Raw genomic sequence first — 11,122 nt, forward strand, 5'->3', positions numbered from 1 at the left:
AATATATATATATATATATATATATATATATATATATATATATAGGCACAGGACTATGCAAACACAAAAGTACTAAAATCATTTTTTTTTATTTTGATAAGAAATATACCATCTGAGTGCTTTTGTCCTACCTCAAGCTTTTTACATTAGTTGGTACCAACTTTTTTATGTCAATTGGTACCACAAGACCCACTTGTAAAATAACATTGAGAAAAATTTTGAATTGTGAGTATAGGCTAGACACTGGAGGTACACTGAAGTTGAATTGGGAAGATAGACATGCTATATCATATAAGTGTAGAGATACAGGGTGTTACAAAGCAAAGGGTTGTCTTATCTATGGAGAGGAGTTGAGGAAAGATTCAAAGAGGAAGTGTCACAATCATTGGGCTAGGTAGGATGAATGTGACCCTACCAATATTCAAGACAGTACACCCAGGGTCTAACAAATGAACAACTTGCATGTGTGAGAATTGATGTCTAAGGAATGGAAAGTGTTTCAGTGTATGTAAAGTTTATGGTGTAATCCAGGTAAAGAAACATAGGTAGCAAATTAGGGAAAGACCCTTCCACTCTGCAAAAGGCATTTTACTTTTTCCTGCCAAAGCCTAGGGTTCTCTAAAGAATTTCAAGTCAAGAAAGATGTGGCTGCACTGTGGAAAATTGAAGTAGGATGACATTGAAAGCAAAACAAACAAATACAAAGCCAAGCCAAACCAAATGAAAGTTTATTGTAATGGTTTAAAAGGAAGGAAATGAAGGGGAAGATACAGAAGAAAAGGAGAGATGTGTATTTAGAAAGTGAAAACAACGCCTAACATGACTGATTAAATATGGGAGTTAGGAGGAGGAAGATTACTGTCTTGATGGAGTTGATGGAGTCAAGGGCAAAATGATTAATCAAGACAAAAATGCAAGAAGAGCATGTTTGTTGGAGAAGATAAATTCATTTGGGGGGCATATTAAGGTTACAGTGTTCATGTAGATGCATGGTTCCTGTAAGAAAATGTCTTAAGGAGGAATGAAGAATTTAGTGGACCCATGTTGCCAAGCTTAAGGTGGAAATAAGAATTTCGACAATGTCCAATACATAATATCTTCTAGAATTAAGTGCTTATTTGTCTAAGGGCTTTATGTTTTTAGTTGTTAATAAGCTTTGTTTATTGAAAGGCCAAGGTTCTTCGTTGGAGATTAAAATGCACACACACAGATAGCAGTGACAAAGATGAAGCACTTTACTGCAAGCTGGTTCTAGCTTATATAGAAAGTGAGAGTCAGTTATCTTAAACCAGGAAGCTCCGGGGCCAATCATAGTAAAGGTCAGTTCATCACCTATGGTGCACGCACATCGGCCCTGCATAAGATTCATGGGGGGCACGAACTGTCCACGTGTACGGAAGACGGGAGGGCCAATTAGAAGGTTTTCAAAACAACTTGTTATCCGCCCACTGGCAACTTGCCTGCCGCCATGTTGCACTAGGGGCTCCTTATCTGAAAGGCCCAGGGAGTTCTAGTCTCCCACTGGCAATTTGCCTGCCGCCATGTTTGAAAGGCCTGGGGAATTCTCAGGGAGACTCCCAACATTTATTAAAAATTCCACTGTTCACTTCTTACATTTGAATATTATTTTGTTTTTGTTTTTTATTTTATTATTATTTGCTTCATTATTTTATTATTATTATATTGGTTTTGTTTTATTATTAAAACTATAGCAGTATTTTTATACTTTAAATTTTAAAGTATTTCTGATTAAAGGTATAGATTATGAATGTAAAAGTAATTAAGACCCTGAGTTTGATCCCTAGCACCACAAGGAAAAAGATAAAAGCTTCTGGAATATCTTCAAAGGAATGATTGACTTAAAAGGGAGCTAAAGATGGTGGGAGGAAGCTAATGATGATGATGATACCTTAGATTAATTGTTCCTTTTTATGTATTTGGTCATCCTTAAATTTCTTCACATAATGAGTGAGGAAAACATAAAAGAATCCTCACTCTTCTGGGAAAAGACTTCAGTTTTTATTGCAAACTTGTATAAGAAACCGTCTAAAATTTCAATTTGGTCATTTAGTAACTTTGGTTACTGCACAACTTTGTAAAGTATGCTAACAAATGTTAAAAACAAACTTTAAGCTTTACTTTCTTTTATTTATTTTTATTTTTTTTATTTTTCCCATTGGGAATAAACTCAAGTGATTTTGCTATCAACATTTCCAGAGATAAAGATTGCATAATAGGATCTCAGGATGCAAAAGTAATTTAGAGAATAAATCTGAAAACAAAGGAAGTATCAGTTACATCATTAAAGTTAGATATTGAAAGTAAAGAGAACTTAATTCTCGTAAAATAAATCTTAGTTTTGCAGTGTAACACAATTCTTTTAAAAAAGCTAATAAATAGAATAAGTAAGTTAATATAAGGTACCTGTATATAAAGGCATGTAACTTTTGCAATTATAGGCTTGTAACTATTGGAAGTATTAGAGAATTTAGCAATCAGTTATTCCACATTCTTTATATGGGGGTGAGGAAACTGAGACCCAGAGGCATCAATTGCTTCACATAATCACTTCCAATCAGTGACAGAATTAGGGCAAAATCCAGCTTCTTTTCCTGTCCTCTGTTCTTTCTGCCACATAGCATTGATGGGGATGCTCTATATTAAAATTTAGAATATTTTAAAGAAGACAGTTTATAAAACAAGCAAAATTGTTTTTAGCTATTTGTCATGTAACTTATTTGTTTTGGGATTCTTCAGTCTTAGGTTTTGTTAGAAAATTTGACCATTTAAGGAAGGAAATATTCCTTCAAATTATACTACTGGCATTATCTAGCATTTACTTATCATGATATATTCTTCTCTGAGGTTTAGATCATCATAAGAATCAAAGACAGGGGCTGGGGTTGTGGCTTAGTGGTAGAGCACTTGCCTGGCATGTGTGAGGCACTGGGTTCAATCTTCATCACCACATAAAAATTAAAGTATTGTGCTCATTTACAACTAAAAAAATTAAAAAGAACCAAAGACAACATTCCTTTCTTGCTTAGCTAGTTAGTTGTTAGTATTTTTCATGTCTTGAGTAAAACTCAATATTATTATTGCCATGATGTATAATACTTTGTCTTTTGATAGCAATCTGTTTAATGGAATAACTTTTGGTGTTAGATAGGATGAGTTATTTTCTTTTTATCTGCTGGCATTAAACTGAAATTTTAAGCTAAATTCTAGATATTGCTAAAACTAATCCTTTACTGTAAATGATATCTTTGATTTATAACAAAAAATAAATGGTCCTAAAACAAGATCATTGATTAGCACAAAGGTTTTAATTAATAGGTTAAAATAATGACCTAGAATAAAAATGGACAGTATTTAAAACAGAATCCTGCATTTGAGAAGAATGGGTGGCACTTTGGGTAAGCTCATTGGAGGTCCATGGCTGCAGTGTTCCTGACCTGTTATGGTGTGGGGTTGAGCTGTAGCCACAAGGGGCCTGTTCTCAAAGCAGGAGGAAAAAGCTAGCATCAAAGGGAAAACAGGAGAATAATAGTTCAATTACCAGTGAAATTAGGAAACACAGTTCTTGAAGTTTTTTTTAATTGTGCAAATTGATTTTTTTTAAAGAAACAAACTTGATAAATGATTTATAGTTGGGCTCACATAAAAACAGAAATGAAAACATCTTTGGGGACATTCTGTTTCCTCAAGTTGATATATTAATAAAACATTTGTTATAATTTTAAATATTTATATTGGGTAAATATAAGGTAGTTTACTTGTTTAGTAAATATGTGCTTTTTTAACTGGAAAGAATTCATACAGATTATACCTGCACACAGATGTTGCCTACTTTCCTTTTGGGATCTCTGATAAGAGCACTCTGATAAATTGAGTGTAGCCTTTTAAATACAGCTCATTAATAAATGTTTCATCACTTTATGACAGAGAATGGATTAAAAGAATAGCACTTTCTTATGCTTTATTCATTGAACAGCTGCTCATAAAAGAAAAAATAAAATAAAAAGAAGCAGAAATTTCTGACCAAATTCCAAAAATATTCAAAAGGGAAAAGTGATTACATACACTAGTCACATGTGTATATATCTTTAAGTAACTTTAACTATCAGAACTGTGCATCAAGATCCATGCATACCAATAGATATGAAAGTAAAAATAAGAGCAATTGGCATCCCATTTATGAAGGGAAAATGTATTTTATCTTCAAAATATAGAATAAGAAGAACTTTCAAGAAATCAGACAGATAATTATGATCAGATTCAGTCATAATATGGATAAAAATAATAGATTAAAATAAAATTTTACTCATTTTTTTCATGTGTTCTACAAATATGTAATGAGAGACTTTTTAAAAAAAATTCTTTGTCTTGCCCATAATATTATAAGCTTCAGGAAAGCAGCAACATGGTCTACTTTGTTTACTTAAGTATGTTCTTGGCAAATAACAGTGCCTAGATCATAGTAGGCATCCAGTAAATGTTGATGAGTGAGTGACAAATGTATGCTGGTGACAGTGCAAGCATGATCTATTCAGAGGGATAAGGATAAGGATATTTTTTTAAAGAAAGAAAATGTCAATACTATTTAGTTTCAGTCGTCAAGTGATTTGAGCAGAAAAATTCTTGTTTTTTAGATTTGAATATGTTATGCTCTTGGTAACAAATGTTATATAGTGTAATAATATATGAAAACTACAAAGTTCTCTGACATATTTAAGTTTAGAATCAAAAGGATAAAAGATAAGGAAAATGGAGTGTAAGAATTTTCTGGCAGTTTACATTCTAGAATTAAGAATATGAAAATTGAGTGTGATTATCCATAATGACCTATTCATATAAAAAGTTTGGATTGTAGATAGTGTAATTCAAGAGCTACACTGAACCTTTCAGATGTCTTTGTCTCAATATGACTTTTCACATGCAACCCTAGGAGAAAAACTTGGTCACTAAACTTGAACTGTATTTGTCAATATTTTCATCTCCATATTTATCTGAAATGTTTCTTATAGTCTAGTTGACAGTTCACATTTCATTTCCTTCTTTGCCTTTATTGTTAGTTTCCCAAAACTATAAACAGCAGGACTTAGTGTTTCAAGACTACTGATAAAACTTTGATAGAATCAATCATGAATTGCAGTACTGAATAAATTTATGAATTAATAAAATTATGGAGAATAATCAGTTCTAATATGAGTCACATAATATATATTTTGACACCTTTATAGACTTTCTGTATTTATTCTGTTTTACTATGAAGAATTGGAAAATATGCAAACTTAGATTCTTGAGTGAACTGCATTCCAGGAATTACTCAATGTAGAAGGTACTTTCCTTTAGAAAGTCCAATACAAACATTTTTTTAATATTTATTTTTTTAATTGTAGTCTGACACAACACCTTTGTTTTATTTATTTATTTTTATGTGGTGCTGAGGATCAAACCCAGGGGCCCGTGTGTGCTAGGTGAGCGCTCTACCACTGAGCCACAATCCCAGCCACAAATACAAACATTTTTTAAAGCAACTGTTCCAGAATACCATTAAGTTTTTGGAATTTTAAAGAATGAAGATGTATACAACTCTGTGACAATATTTATTTCATAAAGTACTAAGTTTTTATTCCTTGGTTGAGTTTAAGAATGTGCCCTATCAACTAGGACCTAAATCCATGGATTCAGTATTGCCCAAGATCTCAATGAGCTCCTATCAATATCTGTAGCGCATAGTCACTGACCAAGAACTTTATCTTAATTTCCCCTAGATTCCTGTCATTATTTTGCCTGCTGCAGACCTTGTGCTTCATTTGTGTTTCCTGATGTAAAATCATGGCATCCCCAACTGAAATCCAGTAGCCTCTTGTAGTAGCTCACACTTTATTGATAAAGTTTCCATTGCTTAGTTCCACAACTACACAGCTTTTAAAGCAATTATTATTAAAAAAAAAAAAAAGATTTCCCAAGTGCATAGTCAAAACCATGACTTCTTAAAATTCAATACTTGATGGTGTTTTTTTAAATATCAACTTTTTTAAAGCTCTGTGCATTATCTCATTTAAGTTTTAGAACAACCTGTTTTTGGACATATGATCATTCTCACAAGATAGATGAAAAACATGGTAGTTACAGAGAGAAAACATTACCAACAGCCTTTCAGCTAATAGATAGTGAAATTGGGAGTCTAACCAGTATAGTCTATTTCCAGCATAAGCACACTCCAGGACTATGAATGGATGTTGAATTACAGCCTCAAAAGGAAGAAGTTTATCCTAAACTAATGACTGACTGAATTAATACATAAAATGAAGCTCAACACTAAAGAAAGATTAATTTATGCGTTTCTTATTCATTTTCACATTTTGTTTTCAGTTTCAAAACAAGAAAAAAACTGTTCTTAGTTTAAGAAGCTTATACATAGTGTTCTCTTTTATTTTCTCTGCAGTACTGAAATTCTAAATACACATTAAAATTTGTCTTAGTTACATATTCTTTATCATGTGAATTATGCATGTTAACAGATGATATTTGAATAAATATGTATTTAGTAATCGTGAAACTCAGCTTTCAGTACTTTTTAAAGCATCATGTTTTTATTGTACTGAAGGATCTGGAAAATGCCATAAAAATATCTTGCTATAAATTGATCAAATGGTTACTTATTTGCCCTGTCCAAATTCAGTTAGGAAACCCTTTAATCTAGCTAATGGGCAGCTACTGCAATCTACTGTCATGGAAATAAACTAATATCATGTGGTAAGATGAAACTGCAAGATAATGAACATATAACTAGCTTAGTATGTATTTATACCCTTGCATACTTTTTGATTCAGAGCTTTAATATGAATATTCCTTCCCATTTCAAAATAAGTTAAATCTCCCAAGAGTTTTTTCTGGTGCTATTTTCATGAAATGAAAAATTTAATAAATTTTAAAGAAAAGAATTATTGCTTTTTCTCATAGAAAATGGAGGGATTTTTGTCTGATAAGATGAGATCTGGTATATCTTCTCTGGTCTTTTTATTTTTTCTGAACTGACATTTGTGCTTTCTCAAGTTCTTTTTGACAGTGAAAGAATTATGCTGAGCTTCAGAATTTTCAGCAATTCAATGAAAATCCTTCACACTCCCCTTAAACTGGCCTTTCTAGGTACCCAATAATTACTCTGTCCAGGCATTGAAGGAAACACTTTCTGCAGTTATCCTTACAATTAGGAGTTATGAAGAGTCCAGTGGATTTCTGAATTTGGACAAATGTGGAAAATGCTTTCTGATTGTGCTGTAAATTTGTTCAGGATTCCTATTGTTTAATTATTCATGGCTTTAGAAGTAGCATATTACAATTTATTTTGCATGTGTAGATTAATAATGTAATGTTCCTTTAATAGGATGCTTGTACCTGGGAAGTGCTTTTTATTTGTTTGTTTTGTTTTGCTCTCAATTAAACTATAGTTACAGTAGAGTGACTAGTCCAATCTCTAGAAGTTGAAGTTAATGATTAGATAAGCAAACCTTGGCCCATTGCTTAAACTTTTTGTTTTAGTTTCTTGCTCTGTAAAATGATGACCATAAAATACCTAATCTAGATGTAGTGTGAAAAAGCTGAGTTCATCTATTTTGAATATTTATAAAAGTTCCTGGCATATAAAAAATCAGTAAGCATTAACTCAAGTTTTACTGTTCTCAATGTAGACTTTTTTTTTATCAAATGAAATAAAAGCTGCTGAAATAAGAAAAAAAACACCAGAGACTGTGGTTGTACTTACTCACATCAAAGGCAGTGGATAAGTATCATTTTATAATGTGAAAAACCATAGAAAACTCATGTGCATGCAGAGTAATTAATGTATGGAAATATCTGGGTTTTTCTATTCATTATTTCTTAGGTCAGTGTTCTAAATAAAGCATGATGCTTTCAACACCTCAGAAAGGATTTTAAAAATAGATCATAAATCATCAATGTTGTTAGCAATGTAAAATCCCCATGTATACCTAGCTAAAATTGAAATGAAGAATGGAAAAGGTTTCAAATTGATTTGAAGATTAAAATAATGAGAAAATTAAGTTGAAAATAAATCTTTTCCTCTACTATCCCCCCTTCCCTCCCCTCCCCTCCCCTCTTCTCTCTCTACAACAGACACTAATATGGCAATATGTAAATCAGTGGATGTGTAACCGATGTGATTCTGCAATCTGTATACGGGGTAAAATGGGAGTTCATAACCCACTTGAATCAAAGTGTGAAATATGATATGTCAAGAACTATGTAATGTTTTGAACAACCAACAATAAAAATTAAAAAAAAAAGAAAATAAATCTTTTAAAGAAAAGTATGCTTTTTATAGTTTTTAAAGTATGTCTTTTATGTATTGCCTTTTATGCTTTTAAACCATTTTGTAAGATTTTAAAACAATATTATTTTCCTATTTCAACTTACTATGCTGCTAGAGTTTAACAGTCATAATAGCATGAAACACTTGGGGAAATTATTTTCCAGATTTATATTTTAATAATATGTGCCATTGAATTTCACTTTCATCATTAGAAACAGGTAATAATGTTAAAGGAAATTAATACTATTTAGTTAAAATGTAGTCATTTGTAATGATTTTTAATTTGCAAAGGACACAAATTAAGGTGAATGTCCTTTGCTTTTCCTTTATTTTATATCTATTTAAAAAGTAATTTTATTTTTAATGGTTGTATGCTTATATCCTGGTAGTTTTTAAATTATTTTCTCCTTGACCTGGGACCAAAGAAGTTGTGTGTAGCTTAGGGGAGAGATGAGGAAGGTAGATTTTGCTTTCATACACTATGTTAGCAGAAATTATGACATGAATGTTTTTGTATTCTTTTAGCTTTTATAACCCCACAAATAAGTAATGAAATTAACATTGATTATAAACTAGTAACTGTTCTTATAATTTATCTCTGGAGTAGCACATGAAAATATGCCACACTGAAATAAAAATGCCATCATGGCTTTCTTGAAATATGTGAAAGAATCCAAAGAATATACAAAGATTGCCCTTATGTCTTGGTTTCATATTAAGCACAATAACCTTTGAATTTAAAACGCTTTGAGTTTTATCCCATTCTCTCTAGCCTTATCTTCATACCTTTTTCGTTTCTTCTTTTTTTAAATTTGTGTCCAATCATCTTATTGTAGCATTATTATTATTTTTTAAATCCCATAATCATCTCCTTTTCGGGGAAGAAAATGTAAAATTTGCTTCTACATTCCCCTCTTACCTGGGGTTTCTGTTGCTGTTAATAATACTACTGTTCGCTTCCCTTGTAACTCCATTAAGTTGAATATTATTAATTATCTCCAGTGCCTACTATAGTTGTATTCATAAGTTAAACACATTAGCATCAATAACAACTTCTTAATTCTTTCACCTAGTTAAAATAATAGCAATTTTTACCCCTTTAATAGCAAGCGAAGGGTATATTTTCATTTGTAGAATCATTGTAAAATTATTCCTAACTTTAAGCCCATTATCAACTCTCTTTCCAAGATATCAAAGCTGGCTTGTTAGCTTCTCCGTGAGACATAATATAATATACCACATATATTTTATTTATGTTTTTAAAATCAGTGATATATTTATGAAGCATGTTTAAGAGGACTAATTATGTCAAGTAAGAAAAAGTATATAGATGTGGCTGACATTTTTTGGAAGTCTCTTAATTAAATGTAAGAAACCCAAGTGTAGTTAGCTTTTCATGTAATCAAGTACTGTTTCCAGTATAAATGAGTGGCTATTGAAGCCTTTGTATCCCATGTTTTTTTCTTAAATGCTTCACTGAATGTTTAATACCCTGGCATCACAGTTTGCAGCTTCTTTTAAAGGAGTCTTTCATAAAACTTTGGACAGAAACATGCTCTAGACAGCCACATTGAAAATTGCACAAAAGAAAAGCTAATTATAGAAGCTGACTGTTACTTGATTGCTTAAATTTTTTCTTTTTTTTTTTTTAAAAAAGAGATTAATCACTGGCCTAGTTTTGCTTATGTATCCTAACATGTAAATTGTGAACAATTATTAATAATTTATGTAAAGCTCTACATAAAATCATTTAATAATAAGTGAAGAATTCCAAACAAGTCTTTTTCAATTAAGCAAGGACAATTTTAACCAACAAACATAAACTTATTTAACACATTTAAAATCATTTCACCTTGTATGCTATTTAAAACTATATGGATATCCACCCAGAGGTACTGTGAATAGTCTGAAGTCTTCGATGTCCTGTGGACTTTATCTTCATGGCATTCCCTACGGCATTGATATTAGAGGACAGAGAACAGAGTCAAATTCTGTTTCAGCTACTTAGCATGTTATTCTGATGTATTAAGAAGATCAAGCTTAGTGGGAGTAAGTTATTTGTAAGAAAAAAAGGGTTAATAATTCATTCCTTAACTTCTTTATAAGTGCCAGATGAAATCTTTTTTTGAAATTGTAGAGTACTTATGATAATCAGAGCTTATCATATTTGTACATGGATTGATGTCATTATGTTCAAATGAAGTTTTGCTATTTGGCTTTTTCCCACAAAGGGTTAGTTTCTCTCTGTGGTCAGATTAGCCATTTTTCATATGGTTACTGTCACTCATCAGAAGAAACAGAAAATATAACATGGACAGAATCTTGAAAATTTAACTTCATTTGTTGAAAAGCAGCCCAAACTTTACTTAAACCAACAAATTCCATTTCTAACAAGGCATTTTAGGATCTTTGCCATAATGGCACAATTTGAAGGGTAAGAAAATACAATAAAATTTTGTAGAAAGAATTTTAGTTGGGTTATTTCCAAACTGTAACCCACTGATTATATATATATTGAAACTAAAATTTAATTGATTATAGTATAGTTATTATTTTATATTTATCAAAACATATTTTAACTTATCAATTCCATCTATATCAACTTGTTGGTTCTGTTTTGAAGATAATTAGCTATTAGCATTAATCAAAATACATCATTCTTGCCAATTTCCATATCATTTCAGAATTTTGCATCATTTTTGTCTCTAAGAGTTGCCTTTCAAAATATTTTTTCAAAATTTCTTTTGGTACTTTAGATCTTAACAATGCATTAGTATATTT

General features: G+C 31.3%; 1 protein-coding gene across 3 annotated transcripts in view; it reads left to right on the top strand.

The window, feature by feature from the left end:
• The window catches only part of Kcnd2 (potassium voltage-gated channel subfamily D member 2), a 445,925-nt gene that overhangs the window by 52,849 nt on the left and 381,954 nt on the right, over positions 1-11,122 (top strand). The window lies entirely within an intron of this gene.

This window comes from Marmota marmota, unplaced genomic scaffold, assembly GCF_001458135.2.
Source record: "Marmota marmota marmota unplaced genomic scaffold, marMar, whole genome shotgun sequence".
NCBI lineage: Eukaryota > Metazoa > Chordata > Mammalia > Rodentia > Sciuridae > Marmota > Marmota marmota.